Here is a 17,424-nt window from a genome sequence, read left to right on the forward strand (position 1 = left end):
CACATGGGTATTCTTCCTTCATGACAAATCCAAAGTTGCATCATGCTTCAAGAAGTTTGCCAAGAGAGCACAAAATGAATTTGAAATGAAGCTCAAGAAGATTAGAAGTGACAACGGCAAAGAATTTGACAACACAAATATAGAAGCCTATTGTGATGAAGTTTGGATCAAGCATGAGGTCTCCGCAACATATACTCCTCAACAAAATGGTGTAGTTGAGAGAAAGAACCGAACATTGATCACACTAGCAAGAACAATGCTTGATGAGTACAACACTCCCGAAGCTCTATGGGCGGAAGCTATCAACACTGCATGCTATGTATCTAACCGCCTATTCCTTCAAAAGTTTCTTGGCAAGACACCTTATGAGTTGCTCAATGGGAAGAAGTCAGGAGTCTCCTTCTTTAGGGTGTTTGGTTGCAAATGCTACATCTATAAGAAGCGGCAACACCTAGGGAAGTTTCAAAGATGTTGTGATATTGGTTTTCTTGTTGGTTACTCATCAAAGTCCAAAGCATATAGAGTATTTAATCATACCATCGACTTGGTTGAAGAAACATATGATGTGGAATTTGATGAATCTAACGGCTCCCAAGGAGCACATGAGAATCTTGATGATGTAGGTGATGAACCATTGAGGGAGGCCATGAAGAACATTCCGGTTGGAGACATCAAGCCTAATGATGATGAAGATGATGTATAAGTGATCAATCCTCCTTCTTCATCAAGTGTGCCATAAGATGGTGAAAAAGATAGGAGAGTAGAAAATGAAGATACTCATGTCTCCTATGAGCAAATGGTGGTACAAGCATAAGATGTTGATGCTCCACAACCTCCTCCTCAAGTGGTCAATAGAAGAAATACACCTCTACTACAAGCTCATCCACAAGATCTCATCATAGGAAGTCCATCAAAGGGAGTAATGACTCGTTCTCAAAAGTTTGCTTCATTTATTGAACATCACTCTTTTGTCTCTTGCTTTGAGCCTACTAAGGTAGAAGAAGCTCTTCAAAATCTAGATTGGATAAACGTCATGCATGAAGAGTTGAATAACTTCACCCACAATGAAGTTTGGACTTTTGAAGAGCGACCACAAGGTGCAATAGTCATTGGAACAAAGTGGGTGTTCCGCAACAAGCAAGATGATCAAGGCGTTGTTGTGAGGAACAAGGCAAGACTAGTTGCAAAGGGGTTCTCTCAAGTTGAAGGTTTGGATTTTAGAGAGACCTGGGTTGCAAGACTAGAAGTCATTCGTATCCTCCTTACATATGCATCACATCATGAAATGAAACTATATCAAATGGATGTGAAAAGTGTATTTTTAAATGGCTTTATTAATGAACTAGTCTATGTTGATCAACCTCCCAGGTTTGAAGACCCTAGATATCCAAATCATGTTTATAGGTTGTCCAAGGCACTATATGGGCTTAAGCAAGCCCCAAGAGCTTGGTATGAGCGCCTTCGGGATTTTCTCATTAAGAAGGGCTTCACCATTAGGAAGGTCGACACCACACTATTCACCAAGAAGCTTGATGTACATATCTTCACTTGTCAAGTGTATGTTGATGATATCATCTTTGGATCATCAAATGAAGATTCTTGCAAAGAGTTTAATGAATTGATGTCGAATGAGTTCGAGATGTCAATGATTGGAGAGCTTACATTCTTTCTTAGTTTTCAAGTCAAGCAAATGAGAGAAGGGATTTTCATCTCTTAAGAGAAATATACAAATAATCTTCTCAAGAGATTTAAGATGGATGAATGTAAGCCAATCAAGACACCAATACCAACTAATGGACATCTCGACCTAGATGAGGGAGGTAACATGGTTGATCAAACTCTCTACTGCTCTATGATTGTTAGCTTGTTATATGTAATCGCATCTAGGCCCGACATCATGTTTAGTGTGTGTATGTGTGCTAGATTTCAAGCCAATCCTAAGGAAACTCATTTGATTACCGTTAAAAGAATCCTTAGGTATCTTAAGCACACACCAAGCCTTGGCCTTTAGTATCTCAAAGGAGCTATATTTGAATTAGTTGGCTATTCCGATTCGAATTATGCCGGTTGCAAAGTTGATAGAAAAAGCACATCCGGAGGGTGCCATTTTGCTTGGTAGATCACTTATGTCTTGGTCCTCCAAGAAACAAAATAGTGTGGCTTTGTCCACTGCCGAAACGAAATACATTGCCACGGGTGCTTGTTGTGCACAAATACTTTATATGAAACAAACTTTGCTAGACTATGGTGTAGTTCTAGAAAAGGTACCTCTTTTGTGCGATAATGAAAGTGCGGTAAAATTTGCAAATAATCCGGTTCAACACTCTCGCACCAAGCACAAAGATATCCGCCATCATTTTCTTAGAGATCATGTTGCAAAGAATTATATATCATTAGAAGGTGTAAGGACTGAGGATCAATTGGCGGATATCTTTACTAAACTGCTATATGAGGCGACTTTTTGTCGATTCCGGAATGAGCTCAATGTTCTTGATTTTAGTAACTTCACTAAAAATTGAGCTTGTGTTGTCCCTTGCATTGCATTGTAATATACAACATGTTTACTTTATGGTTATGCACTTAGGGCTTGTCTAGTATGGTTAAGATAACTGTCGTAAAGCGTGTGAAGAAGCTTAACCTTGGATCAAACTTGACAAGCAACTAGATTTACTTTCAAGTATTGCATTGCATATGCATGAATGTTGCTTTGTCGTTTATCTTCAATTACCCTCTTATTGCCTATTTTCTTAAAAAGAATTATAGCCTAAGACAAAATATTTTGAAAATTTTGAGGGTTTGAGAGAGGTCACTCACATCAGTCCCAATTGGTGTTTATTTAGATCTTATTGAAGTTAGGACTTGATTGGGAACAGGCAGCACGAAGGACTTTGAAGATTTACTGAAAAAGAGTGACTGGACGTTGCACCGGACGATGAAGTCCAGCATTCGGTTAGTTCACAGGAGGTGAACCTGCTGCGATGGAGTGACCGGACTCTACTGTTCAGCGTCTGGTCAGATGGTGGTTCAGCATCCGATCAAGCGAAGGCGATCAAGGCAGTGAGGACCGGACTCTGGCTGCGTCCGGTCGGGGTTCACCGGACGCGTCCGGTCGCAATTCCAGGGGTTTTGGACCTCTATGGAGTCGACCGGACTCTGGGTGGCAGCGTCCGATCATTGCCACCCGAGCGTCCGATCAGTAGAAAACATGTGGATTCTGATCTCTTTCCTGTTTCCTTTTCTCTTACGTTGCGGGGAACCACCATATAACTACCGTGCACGCCGTGACCTAATCCCTCAACCGCACTAGCACCGACATCGTCATTTTCCCCAGCCACCATGCCACATAAAGCCCTAGCCGCATAGCAATCTTGCCGCATCGCCCTGCTTCCACGCCCATGCCACCGCAACCTCGTCCTGCGCACGTGCCCGATGTCCGCGCCGCTGAAAGCTCTAGTTTGGTTTTGGTTAATTGATGAAACCCTAAGTGCTAATCTAGTTTATCAAAGTGATTATGGGATAGGTAGCACTACTCCAAGTGATGAAGAAATGGCAAAGATCATGACGATGGTGATGGCATGGTGATGATCAAATGCTTGAACTTGAAAAGAAGAAAGAGAAAAACAAAAGGCTCAAGGCAAAGGTATAAATAGTAGGAGTCATTTTGTTTCGGTGATCAAGACACTTAGCGAGTGTGATCACATTTAGGTTAGATAGTCATACTATTAAGAGGGGTGAAACTCGTATTGAAGTGCAGTTATCAAAGTGCCACTAGATGCTCTAACTCATTGCATATGCATTTAGGATCTAGTGGAGTGCTAACACACTTGAAAATACTTGTGAAAATATGCTAACACATGTGCACAAGGTGATACACTTGGTGGTTGGCACATTTGAGCAAGGGTTAGAAACTTCACCGGCGGAGTGCCCGCCCATAGAGTGCAGATAGTCCGACGGTGCCATCGGCACCCTATACAGAAAAGACAGGGGTTCACAGAGTGACCGGACGCTGGTGGTGCAGTGACCGGACGCTGGGTTCAGAGTCCGGTCAGTGACAGCAGTAAGCACATGGTCTCGGTCTTGTGACCAGACGTTGGCATGTAAACTGACTGGACGCTGGTAGGGTGCGTCCGGTCAGTGCTGACGTACGCTGGCTATAACAGAATCGACCAATTTATAAGAGCACAAGTACAAAAGCAATCACCAGAGTGATCAAACCATCATACTTGAACCCATATAAACCCGGTAGTCAACTAAAACCACAAAGGATTTCAAACCAACTTGTATACAACCAAGATCACAGTAATTCAACATAACAAGCCACATGTTACATCCATTTCACAAGTAGTTCATAAGTACCACATACATTAGAGTACACATAGTTATTACAAAACGAGTTCACAAATAGCGGAAACAAAGTAGTTTGACACCATCACACACACTTAGTTCAAATACAAGCCAGTTCCAAAGTCATATCCAGCAAAAGCAGTAAGATAAGATAACATAGATGATCATGCCCATGATCTAGTCTTCATCCCCCGTAGGGTGGAGACAATACTTGCAGTAGCCGTTATAGAGCACGTCATCTGCAACAAGGGGAATAAACCCTGAGTATGAGAAGGTACTCAGCTAGACTTACTCGTCGTAAACCAGAAATAAATGACACCAAGGAGTATGCAAGGCTTTATCGGTGGATCTTGCTTGACAACCATTTTGCATAAAAGCTTTAGTGATAAAAGAGCATAATTTGATTGATGAGTAAGCAGCAATTTAACAATATTAACCTATCAACTAGATTAGCACCTGTACTAGAGCAATCAATTGATTAACTCCAAACATTAGTAACCATATCCGGTATAATGTTGTATCATCATCATCATCATCGATTTAACCATCAAGTTCAATTAAGTGCATCTACGTTGCCGCTGCTCAGTCAAGTTCTCACTATCCGGGAGAGACGACGATTCGAATCGATTCCTATCCAGCTGGAGGGGTATTCCTAACACAAACCCAGGCATACCTCGCGAAGGCAGCCTTAGGTCACCTTTGGTACATCTCAGGAATCGCGGCTCCGAGCAGCGCCGCACCCTCAGGGAGTCCACTCTGCCAGGTGGTCAATCTCACCTCGGACTTATGCCAATAGCTCCCCGCACATCCTTACTACCGCCAGGGTGTGCACTTTCACTTCTCGGTCTTCCGGCCTGAGTTGAGCTACTCAGCTTCGCGGTCGGAATGAGTTATCCGGCCAACTAAGTGATAGGCATGCGTTCAACATGACATGAGGACGTATAGCAAATCGGTCCTTAACCGACATAGACGGGGATAGATCCACACCCAAGACCTCCTTGCCTTGTTGCTTCTCTATCGACCTCCCGCCCGGTCATAATTCATTATTAACACATGGTTATTCTCCACGATAGCAATTATAGCCAACCGTGACCAGACATGTTCCTAATATGCAGGTGACAGGAAATCACCTGACTCTTACCGATCTAAGCATGGCTAAGCTTTGATTCGCTCCTGGACCTAAATAGGATTCAGGGTACGTATACTGGCCAAGGAATAGATATATATGCAACAAGTGTTCGCATCCAACTCCTATCACTTAATGCATCAATAAATAAAGATACTCAAAGTAACCATTTTTAAAATATAGGAGACTTAGAATGCTCCGGGGCTTGCCTTTCAGAAAAGATGAAGGTTGGTGATCGGGGCACTCAAGAACTTCTTCATTGACTCCTTCGGGGGCCTGCACCTCCTGCTCCTGAGCTTGCTGCTGCTCCTCCAGAAGTACTGGCTCGAATTCCAGAAGCGTAACTCCCTCCGGAACACCTATTGCATGCATATGCATAGTATAAGGATCATGCATGCCCAAGAATTGGAAGATGATGATGAAATGTATAGCCATGTATGAATGGATGCATGAAAGACATAATGATGCAAGATTAACATTGATTTTTACCGAGTAGGTGCATATCTCTTTTAGAAAACAAGAACGGCACACTCACCAAGTTCTAATAACCTAAGATAAAGTTGTTCATCTTCGGTAAGAGGTCTAGCACCTGCAACTAACAATTTATCTTAATTAGCCTAGCATCTAAATCATCACATCATGTTGAAAGAACACCAGAAAACATAGTGTCCCTTCCTAACTAAATTATTCTCATGCCTTTAATAAATTATTTAGATACTTAGGTTAAATAATAAACACATATCCAAAGTGTACATAAAATTCCACAAAAATTATAGTAGCTTATACATGTCTCCAATAGGCTACTACATAAATTTCACATCAATTGAACAAGTATCTCCTCCCACACAAAAATGACAAGGCATAAAGGCTTAAAATGGCATAAATAGGAAACCTTAGTGAAAAGTGTCAAGCAACAGATTTCATATTTTTCCTAGCATACTTAAGGTACTAGGATGCTACCCACCAAATTTCAGGGTCATAGGGTTCCTAGATAATTTATGAAAATTCACACAAGTATCAACCAATGGTAAAAGAAAAATCTATAACTCAAACACCATACATGCAATGACTCTCAAATTTTTACCAGAGCTTCTACTAAGCAAGAATAGCTTACCCACAAAATTTCATAATTTTTGGATCACAGAAACTCAAGATATAATTTAAACAAGTTTGCATGCATTTAAAAACACATTTTAAGTTCCTATTTAATTCATCCAAAATTTCTACAACATGTGCTCATGTCCTATTTTTCTTAAATACTACACTTCATTGTGACTCTACCAAAATTTGCCTCACTCCATTTGGATCTACCACTTAGGAGATACAAAAATCACAAAATAGCATAAAAATCTACATTTAAACTCAAATCTAAAACTCTATGAGCCATTGACAGGCGGGTCCCGCGGGGTCAATGGACCCACCGGCCAGTCGCAGCCGAAGCAGGGGTGGTCGTTGACCGGCCACCGCTCGACGACAGCGAGGATTCCGGCGAAGGGGGTGGCACCAACATGCTCAGCACACTGCCCCGCGCCGATGGGAGTAGAAAACGATCCCCCTAGCTACAGAGGAGGAGGTCGCCGTCGGCAATGGTGGTTGCGGCGGCGCTGCGCAAGGTACGCCAGCCAACTCCAGCCATGGCGGTCCGACCTAAGCCTGGCGTGAGCATTAGGAGTTCGCAGAGAAAACGAGGGACAGGAGAGAAAGGAGGGAGAGAGCTCCGGTGGTGGTTGGCCACGGCGGGCTCACCTCCGACAAGGTTGCGACGGTGCGGGAACGCCGAATGCGGCCTCACCTGAGGTTGACTGACTGCGTGGAGACGACGACGAGTAAGAGGACGTCGCAGCGGAGCTTGGAGCTGGCTGGCGGCAGCATTTTTGCAGTGGCGCGTGAGTGAGGTGACGGCAGAGGCTCGGCCGACAATGGCGAGCGGCTGCGGCTCGGTGCTGCGCGCGGTGAAGGCAAGAGAGAAGCAATGGGGCTGGCGAGTGTGTTCGGGCAGGCACTGGCCCTCTTCTGGAGCGTGGACGCGCGACGTGGAGACCTCGGCAGCGCATGAACTCCACGTGGCGATCACCTCCTGAGCCGGTCGGCCATGGCGACCCTGACGGTTTTCTGAAACGTTTTCTGAAAAACACGATTCAGTGCTCGATGGTGATGACTGACAGCACGTATTCGACGTGTCAACACGGCTAATCCATCTATCTATTGCAAAAACAGTATACATGAAAAATGTAGGCCTACCATCCATCTACAACTTCTTTTCAAGGACCATCCCCTAATTCACCATGGATCAGCAGTTACATCAAGCCAAAGATGGCTCAATCAAACTGAAAATGGCATCAATGACTTAGACAAATTTTTCAGTGAGACTCAGCAGGGAAAAATGACTTGTGGGCCATGTTTGAGCATGTTCTAGCCATTTTCATGAGATGATCATAAAACAACTTTTGTTCCTTGATAAATTAGCTACAACTTTGGTAAAGAGTGTACAGCCATGCAAGATTCCTAAGTTGGACTTTTGAATCAGTCAAACAGTGCCACTCTAGGGGTCAATTCAAGTCAAACCTCTCCTAAAGGGCAATTTTGTCATTTTGATCTACATGAACAATGTCCAAACAATTACCCTAAGTGTAGTTAAGGTGTATTAGACCATGATCAACCACTTTACACAATTGTTACACCAATCCAAATGATCACATGTGATGCAACAACAAAACAAGCATTTCACCCAATTGTTGCAATGTAATGTTTCACATGTTTCATGACTTTGTTGTTCTTTTATACTTGCCACATTACTACCATGTTGCCATGTTTCAAGGTATGAGAAATCCATGTTGCATTCACATGTTGCACTACCACCATTCATAAGCAATAAAGTACGAACAAACAGAATATGCGAATGTTGCATATGCATGTTTCAGTGACAATGGCATGATAACATAGATGATGCATATGTTTATGAAATGACATGCAATTATGTGGAAGCCAAACACCTAGGGTGTTACACTGGTGTGAGGTGCATAGAGGAAACATGGAGTGACCGGACGTCGGGTGAGTCCGGTCGAGCATGACCGGACGCGTCCGATCGTGAAATTTCACGTTTGGAACCTTACTGGAAATGACCGGACGCTGGGGTCCTACGTCCGGTCACTTTCTAACTGACGCATCCGATCATCACTTGACCGTTGAGATTGGGCGATTGGCGTTTGAAGCCGATGACACGTGGCGAGCATCGGGCGACCGAACGCTGGGGTCCTGTGTCCGCTTGAACTGACCGGAGTGTCCGGTCACCCCGTGTTGTGCCCAGTGAAGGGGTACAATGACTCTATTTCATGGGGGCTTCTATTTAAGTCCCATGGCCGGCTCAAGCTCACTCTCTTGGCCATTTGCATTGACATAGCAATCTTGTGAGTTTAGCCAAAGCCCTTCCACTCATCTCCATCATTGTTTCATCATCATTGTGAGATTGGGAGAGAATCCAAGTGTATTACTTGAGTGATTGCATCTAGAGGCACTTGGTGTTCATGTTTTGCTACGGGATTCACTTGTTGCTCTTGGTGGTTGCCACCACCTAGATAGCTTGGTGCAGCGGAGGAGGATTGGCACGAGTCGGTGATTGTTCGTGGCTATCTTCGATGATTGTGAGGGGATTTGTACCTTCCCCAGTGGAGCGCCGAAAGGTAACTCTATTGGATTGCTTGTTTCATTGAGTTACCTCACTTGAGGGTAGGTTCTTGTAGTGTCCAAATTGTGTGGATGAGGTTTGTGCAACACCTCTTAGCCGCCGAACCACTAAGTGTTGGTCGACACAACGGGGACATAGTGTGTTGGCAAGCACGTGAACCTTGAGAGAAAATTGGTTGTCTCTTGCCATTTGGTATTCTCCCAGTGATTGATTTAATATTCACCTTGTGATTGGTTCACTCCTCTATACGGCGGTATAATCACCCTACTCACTCATTTATATTCTTGCAAACTAGTTGTGGCAAGCTCTTTAGTGTAATTAGAATTAAGAGCTTGCTTTATTATTTTAAGTTCATCTAGTGGAGACCTTTAGAGTAGCAAGATTGAGAGCTCTTAGTGAGTAGTAACATTGCAAGTTGTGTGCCTAGTAATCATTGCAACTAGAATAGTTGGATAGGTGGCTTGCAACCCTTGTAGAGCTAGAGCAAGTTTGCATTTTGCTATTTGTCATACTAATCAAATTGCTCTAGTTGATTTGTAAAATTTTAAATAGGCTATTCACCCCCCTCTAGCCATATTAGGACCTTTCAGCCGCTCCCATAATAGTGCCACCATGCAGTCACCATGCTCACCCACGTTGTGCCCTAGTCGCCTCTCGCACAGCCAGCCTAGCACCCCCAGCATCGCCAGCGCCGCCACCAGAGCCTCGCCGGAGTCCCTGCTGCCTTCACAAGCATCTCTAGTGCCCACATTGGATCTCCACGGCCGATCCACGCTGACCAGCGCAACCCTAACTCTAGCTTCACAGTGCTGACCTGGTGGTTCTCCGTGATTCGTTCCTTGTTCTTCGATTCGTCGGTTCATCACGTAGCAAGCCCTCATTACCAATTTCGTATCTATTGCTTGCTTCTTAGGGTTTCATATCTCTAGATATATTGTAATTATTCATAAATCCGATCTATTCTAACATGCAGCGAGTCGGTGCTTCTGAAGTCCCATTGGCAGTTGATAGTTAACTCGGGGCCAAGCTCGCGAGTACGGATCGAGGCCAAGCCTCAGAAGTGACAGTTGGTAGTTGATCTTTGTCAGCGGTAGTTGTTCTTTTTAGATCCATCAGATGGCTCGTGTCAAGAATGTCGGAGGAGGTCCCGGTGATGAGGATCTGAGGCCCCCGCCTCGCTAGCATGTAGATGCAAAAGGCAAGGTGACGAAGAAGCTAGCGACAAAGAAGCGCAAGTACCGTGATGCAGATATAGTGAGAGCAGCCACAGTTGCAGAGGCCACAGAGCGCATAGAGAGAGGAGGTACTCGAAGAGGTGTTGTTATTGCAGATCAGCTTTCTTCAACTCAGAGGGCTGCACTTGAGCAGGTTGAGCGCCGTCATGGTGGTCCAGCTGGGATTGTCATGGTTGGAGGACGACGTGTCGCTATTGATGAGAGTCAGCCTTAGGAGGAGTCACAGCAGCAGCCATAGCCAGCAGAGCAGACTCAGGAGGGAGAGCAGGCCGAGGAGACAGAGCAGGCACCTTAGCCATAGCTTTGCCACTCTGGTCATACCCATGCTCCAGTCACACCGAGGCTAGAGACACAACGGAGGGGTTCTCGTCCACCGCCTAGACCATAGGGTCCACCTCTAGTGACTCACTTGGATTTGAGGGCCGCCACGGCCAAGCAGGTTCAGCAGCTCAGATTTGTGGACTTTAAGCAGTGGTTCCCGCTGAGGAGGGATGACCGAGCTTTAGAGGGCTTCTACACACCACTGCAGGAAGATTTTTATAATGCATATCTTAACAGTGGGGCAGTATTTAGATCTCAGAGGGTGTGCAACATTGGGTCTATTGTAGCAGCAGCAGGAGAGCATATTCGCCCTTACCTATCTTACTTGCTAGGGCTGATAGACTTACTCGGACAAATAGGCTTATATGTTCCATCTTGGGCCCGTGACTTCTATGCTACACTCTGGATTGACCCACAGCATAGATTTATACACTTTGCATTCAGAGGCAGAGATTACAGGCTGATGAGCTCTAGGGTTAGAGAGATACTCAGACTTTAGGAGCAGCCCATCCGGCTACATGAGGTATGCTATGGACAGACAACGCCTCCCAGACGCCCTCACAGCGGTCTTGTGCCCCCTACAGATCTAGTCCACTAGTGCTTTACAAAGCCTTTCGGCGAGGGGTCGAGCAGGACATCCAGTGATCTCACTCCTACTGCTAGAGTGATTGATGCTATTATGAGGAGGACCCTACTTCCGAGGATGGGGTATCGCAAGGACCTGACTCGCATACAGTTATGGCTATTGAACTCTCTGATGCAGCAGACTGTGTTTGACATTTGGGATCTCCTTCTATCAGAGATGGAGGATACTATTGCAGAGGGGTTCAGGGGTCATAGATAGCTGCCATATGCTCACTAGATTATATTCTTGATCCACAGGGCAGTTACTGTGAGGCCACCTGAGATGATGGTAGAGTATAGTGGTGCTACTATAGAGTTCTCTGCATACAACATTACTCAGATGATCCGCCATAGTGCAGTGAGGACACCCAGCCAGCCGCGCCATCGTCTAGAGGTGCCAGAGACTACAGCCCAGTAGGATAAGACCATTAGGGGCATAGCAGCTACTAAGGAGGAGCAGTTAGATGCTCAGCAGGAGGGGATGGTCGAGAGTGACCCCAGTGACAGCTCAGATGATGACTACCGTGATATCCCGTAGATGTCTCCACGATGACATGACCATGAAGCCGGTAGCTCCAGTTCAGCTCCACCTGCACCGTAGACAGACCTCGCTCTACTTGCCATACTTGAGCGGATGAGGCAGGATCAGGCTCGCCAGGCTCAGGAGACAACTGCTACATTTGCACAGTTTCAGACTAGGTAGGATGAGTTTCAGCGACAGTAGCAGGCACTCCAGTAGCAGCAGCAGACTATACAGCAGCAGTAGCAGGCCATGCATTAGCAGCAGCTTCTCATGCAGCAATAGCTACTTGGGTTTATGCAGCATGTTGTGATAGCTATTGGGGCTCCACCGCCACAGCCTTCACCCTAGCTTGGTCAACCTGCCACCACTTCTATGACTCTAGCTTTCCAGCCCAATGGGCTTCAGAGTCAAGGATAGCCAGCGCCACAGTTTCCTTCACCTACAGAGCAGGTGTCCCAGTGGTTTGCTTCGCCAGTGCCAGCCCCGCAGTTCACACCTCTTCATACAGGCTTTACTCCGCCTCAGAGTTCGTTAGTGCTCACCCCAATTTCCAGGAGCCTTGGTGCTTCATTCAGTGAGTTGACAGGGCAGCCTACACCGCCAGAGCTACATGTCCTAGGCCCTTCCACAGTTGCACCTATTACCGGGACTACAGAGACGCTCTCTTCGTTAGTTGCATCATCAGAGCAGACAACGCCAGTTATAGATCTGACCTAGACTGCTTCAGCATCGCTTCCAGCTATAGAGGGTCAGACTGCTCAGAGCTCAGGATCAGATGATGATGGCACACAGTTCCAGCTCACTCCTCGTACCTCAGTGCCCGACTCGTCCGCTACAGCCCCGCCGACCGCCCCTTAGGTTTAGGTGTTTGATGCCAAAGGGGGAGAGGGATCAAGTATGTTAGCCTTAGGTAGAGCGATACATTTAGGGGGAGTCTATCTATTAGCTTATAGCTTATCTATTACATTTGGAGTTTTATGTGTGATACATTATGCATTCATGTTTACTATTATGCATTTAACTACTTAAGTGTGATCGTAATCGTGATATTAATGTGATCGTGATATTTATGTGATATGTGACATGTGTGCTCTCTACTTTGAATTATTTATATGTCATATCACTTGTGTTATGCTCATTTGCTTTGCTTCGGCGTTTTACTCCGATACAAATGAGCTTTATTACTTGTACTCATGCTTATTTCATATCTATTGAGTACATCATGTTGGCTTGGGTCATATAAGCTTGCCTAACTCTTTTGTTCTTATTGTCAAAAGCTTATATGATCCAAGCATGTTAAAAACCTCAACTCTTTCACATACTTGAGGTGGTATTATCATCAATCACCAAAAATGGGGAGATTGAAAGCATCTAGGCCCCTAGTTGGGTTTCGGTGATTAATGACAATACGTGATTACTGTGACTAACGTGTGTTTTGCAGAGGCAATTAAGTTAGGTCACGATAATAGAGATCGATTAGGCTATCATGGTGGTCATGCCCCTATGATGGAAATTGTTTCGGTTTTCAAAGGATGGACGACAAGGTTAAGGATGGACTAGTTCTAAGTGTCGTTTGGAGTTGAAGAGACACTTAGAGTAGTTTAGGACTTTGTTTTTCCTTTGGTCGTACTATTAAGGGGAGTATGGACGGGTAGCTTGATCTAGGTGAGTCTAGTGAGTTAGGTGTGGTGCACACTTGCTAAATCTAGCACTAGGTAGCTCCTAAAAAGCCCTTAGATCCATCGGAGCAAACTTCATTCATGTATGATCGAGAGTTGGAAGTGAATGAAGGGTCAAATACTGACCGAACGCTGGTTCCGGTGTGATCGGATGCTGGCGCAGAGTCCAATCAGTTCATTTGATCAAGGTGATTTTGTCTGGTGCGATCGGACGCTGAGAGGTGAGCGACCGGACGCCGGGTGCCCGAGTCCGGTCAACTCTAGTAAGGTTCCAGAGAGGGAAAATCGTGACCGGACACTGTCCAGCGTCCGGTCACAACTTAAACACTGGAGTTTGGGGAAAACTGACCAGAGCGTCCGGTCACTCCGTAGAGGCACATAACGGTTTGTTTTAAACACGGGTGTATAAATACTTCCTCCATTCGTGTGTGGGGGTACTTTTGCTCATTCCAACAGTTGATAAACACCCTTAAGAGTGCCAAGAAGAGCAAGGTCCTAGTGAGGTGATTGAGATTTAAGAATCCCAAAGAGAGCCCTCATTAGTGAAAGCAAGAGTAGCAAAGTGTGCATCCACCCTTCTCATTAGGCTTGTCGTGGTCAAGTGAGAGTTCGTGCTTGTTACTCTTTGTGATTGCCATCACCTAGATGGCTTGGTGGTGATTGAGAGCTTGGTGATCATCCGACGGAGCTTGTGGATGATCCAACTCAAGTTGTGAGCGGTTGTGGGTGATTCACCGCAACGGAGTGTCAAAGAATCACCCGTAGAGAACACTTGATCCTTGCGCGGATCAAGGGGGAGCTACACCCTTACGTGGGTGCTCCAACGAGGACTAGTGGGGAGTGGCGACTCTCCGATACCTCGGCAAAACATCGTCGCGTTCCTCCTTCTCTCTTTACTTTGAGCATTTACTTTGAGCAATTCAATTCTTGTCATTTACATTCATAGAATTGCCATGCTAGAGTAGGATTAGAACATAGGTTGCTAAACTTTTGTGTGGTAGATCAATAGAAACACTTTCTAGGCACAAGGGGTTAATTAGGCTGACCTTAGGGTTTAATTATTGCAAAGAATTTTAGAATTAGCCCAATTCACCTCCCCTCTTGGGCATCTTGATCCTTTCACAGGGTATGGTCCTCGGTATTGCGGTTGACTTGAGTGTCCCGCCTTATCTGCGCGCATAGTTATGAAGGAGCAGCGCACAGACGTCGGGCGAGGCAGAGCCTGCCCTCAGACATCGGGCGAGGCGGAGCATGTCCTCGGATGTCGGGCGAGGCGGAACCTGCCCCCGGATGTTGGGCGAGGTGGAGTCTGCCCCCAGACGTCGGGCGAGGCAGAGTCCAGCCCTCGGGGTCGGGCGAGGTGGAGCCAGCCCTCGAACGTCAGGCGAGGCGGAGTCCAGCCCTCGGGGGTCGGGCGAGGCGGAGCCAGCCCTCAGGGGTTAGGCGGGGCAGAGCCAACCTTCGGTCGTTTGGGCAAGAAGTCTAGTTGCGTTATTGTCTGTTCGGAAGCATCAACGTTTGATGGTTATTAGCTCCTCCTCTTTGGGTACCCCGGTATTCGGTCCCCGACAATAAGCATCAGCATAAGCCAAATTTCAGCATAAGCGAACAGGGTGAATGTCAAAAGAGAGATCAGATATCTCATGTTAAATTATCAGACTGTCAGCACCTAATTTGTCAATTTTACAACTTTGCATGAAGGTCCAAATTGTACAACTACATACTACATTACCCAAGGTGGTGTTTGGCAAATGGATGAGGTAAATAATGGGTGGATTAAGGCTTTCTCCCCAATCCAACTCACTTCCAAACCCCCCCCCCCCCCCCCCCCCCGCCCCCCCCCCCCCCCCCCCCCCCCCACACACACACATAATTTTGGTCCCTAGGTCAATGGGTTAGTCAATAATAGATGCACAATGGACAAAGGTAGGACATGGTGGTGGAGCCAGAAATTTTACACAGAGAGACCAACCAAGTACAGTTAATAGATTGTTATAATCAAACTGGCAGTTTTTTTGCTATATCAAACTGGCAGTTGAGATGAAGATTTTGCACGTGTAGAGATTATCAAGGCCCTATTTGTTTTGCAGGACTAATAACTATTTCCTTTATCCCAAATTATAAGTCATTCCAAAAAATTTGGAAAGTCAAAGCATCTCAAATTTGACCAAATTTATATGATAGGATAATAACATTTATGATACCAACTAAGTATCATTAGGTTCTATATTAATTATATTTTCATAGTATATCTATTTGATGTCATAAATCTTTGTAATTCTTTCTATAATTTTGATCAAACTTGAGATGCTTTGACTCTCCAATATTCTTGTAATGACTTATAATTTGGGATGGAGGGAGTAGTTAATTAATTTGTATTAGTCATGGTTATTAGTCCACCAAGAGAAACTAATAAGACTAGTTGTTAGTCCTGTAGAAACAGGCCTATGAAGAGAAACACTACGATGCAACTATGCAAGAGGTCTGTGAAGAGAAACACTACGATGCAATTTGGAGAGAGCCATCGAGAAACACTACGATGCAATTTCGATAGAGCCCCCGAGGCCTAGAGTGGTGGCGGCGGGGGCGGTGAATGGTCTTGTGTACTACTGGCTTTCCCTCTGCTGAAGTAGAGTGTTAGCTGTAAACTGAAACGCTGCAAGACACGAGCAGCGAAGTTCGCTTTGATTTCGACAGAGCCCTCGAGGCCTATAGTGGTGGCGGCGAATGGTCTTGTGTACTACCGTCTAGCGGCTTTCCCTCTGCTGAAGTAGAGTGAACTGTAAACTGAAACGCTGCAAGACACGAGCACCAAAGTTCGCTATCTGAAATTCTGAATCATTTGCATTTGATTTGCTATCGAAATCATTTGCATTTGACTGGTTGGAAGCCACTGTCCAGAACAGAACCAAATTGTCAAATCAAAAAAAGAAAAAAAAAAGACAGGTTCAAAGCCAGTGTCCCGGAACAGAACTGTAAATTTTGCCCCTCCTTGCCACTTTCTGTTTGTGACTGGCATACCTGTTCGCTTCGCTGAAAGCCAGGCTGAAATGTACTATTGATTGATTTGTTATGAGAGAAAAATACTGTACCATACTATCATAGTAAGTTTTAGAGTGAAAACAACTCGATAAGGTGGAGCTTGAACTTCATGCATGAGCTAATGTTTGTATACGGGTGCTACAATTCCAATTAACTCTAGTCTGATTGCAAAGATATTTCAAGGGTCAACAGCAGGACATATTCCAATTAACTTCATGCATGAGCTAATGTTTGTATACATTTTTGAGTAAATTTCACATGCGGTCCTCAAACATGAGGGCGCACGAATCTTCATCCGCAGCCACGAGCTGGAGTGGCAGCACCACGCCGCACAGACCTCCACTGCGCGGGCGGCGTGCTGCGCTCCAGCTTACCAGCTAATTCACGCTCTTCTACACCCTGGCGTTCATGGAGTCGTCGCTCTTCGGTGTACTAGACGTGGAAAGTCTCTAGATCCAAGCAGCTCCATCAGGTGAGCCACGAGTGTGAGCTGGGCGCGTACGAGCTCGTATCCCTGACGGAGTGACGGCTGACCTGCTTCTTCTACGACGTTGCCGTCGTCAGCTTCGTTGAGGAGCTCATCCTCTTGGACTTCCTCGACGAGCAGCTCATCAGCTTGCCATCGTCAGCTTCTTCTACGACGCTGCCATCGTGGGCACCAGAGGCATCATCAACAAGCTGCAGGACGACGACTGAACACGGCGAGGATACTACGTATTATATGCGGTTGTGTGCGTACTTTGGAGGAAAAGCGAGGGAGCGGTGGTTGCACTTGGACGTGGTGAAGAACTGAGCTGAAGACTAACGGATGTGGTATGCCCTGCCCCCACGTAACTCTGAATCAC

Source organism: Miscanthus floridulus, chromosome 7 (genome assembly GCF_019320115.1).
Source record: "Miscanthus floridulus cultivar M001 chromosome 7, ASM1932011v1, whole genome shotgun sequence".
Classification (NCBI taxonomy): Eukaryota; Viridiplantae; Streptophyta; class Magnoliopsida; order Poales; family Poaceae; genus Miscanthus; species Miscanthus floridulus.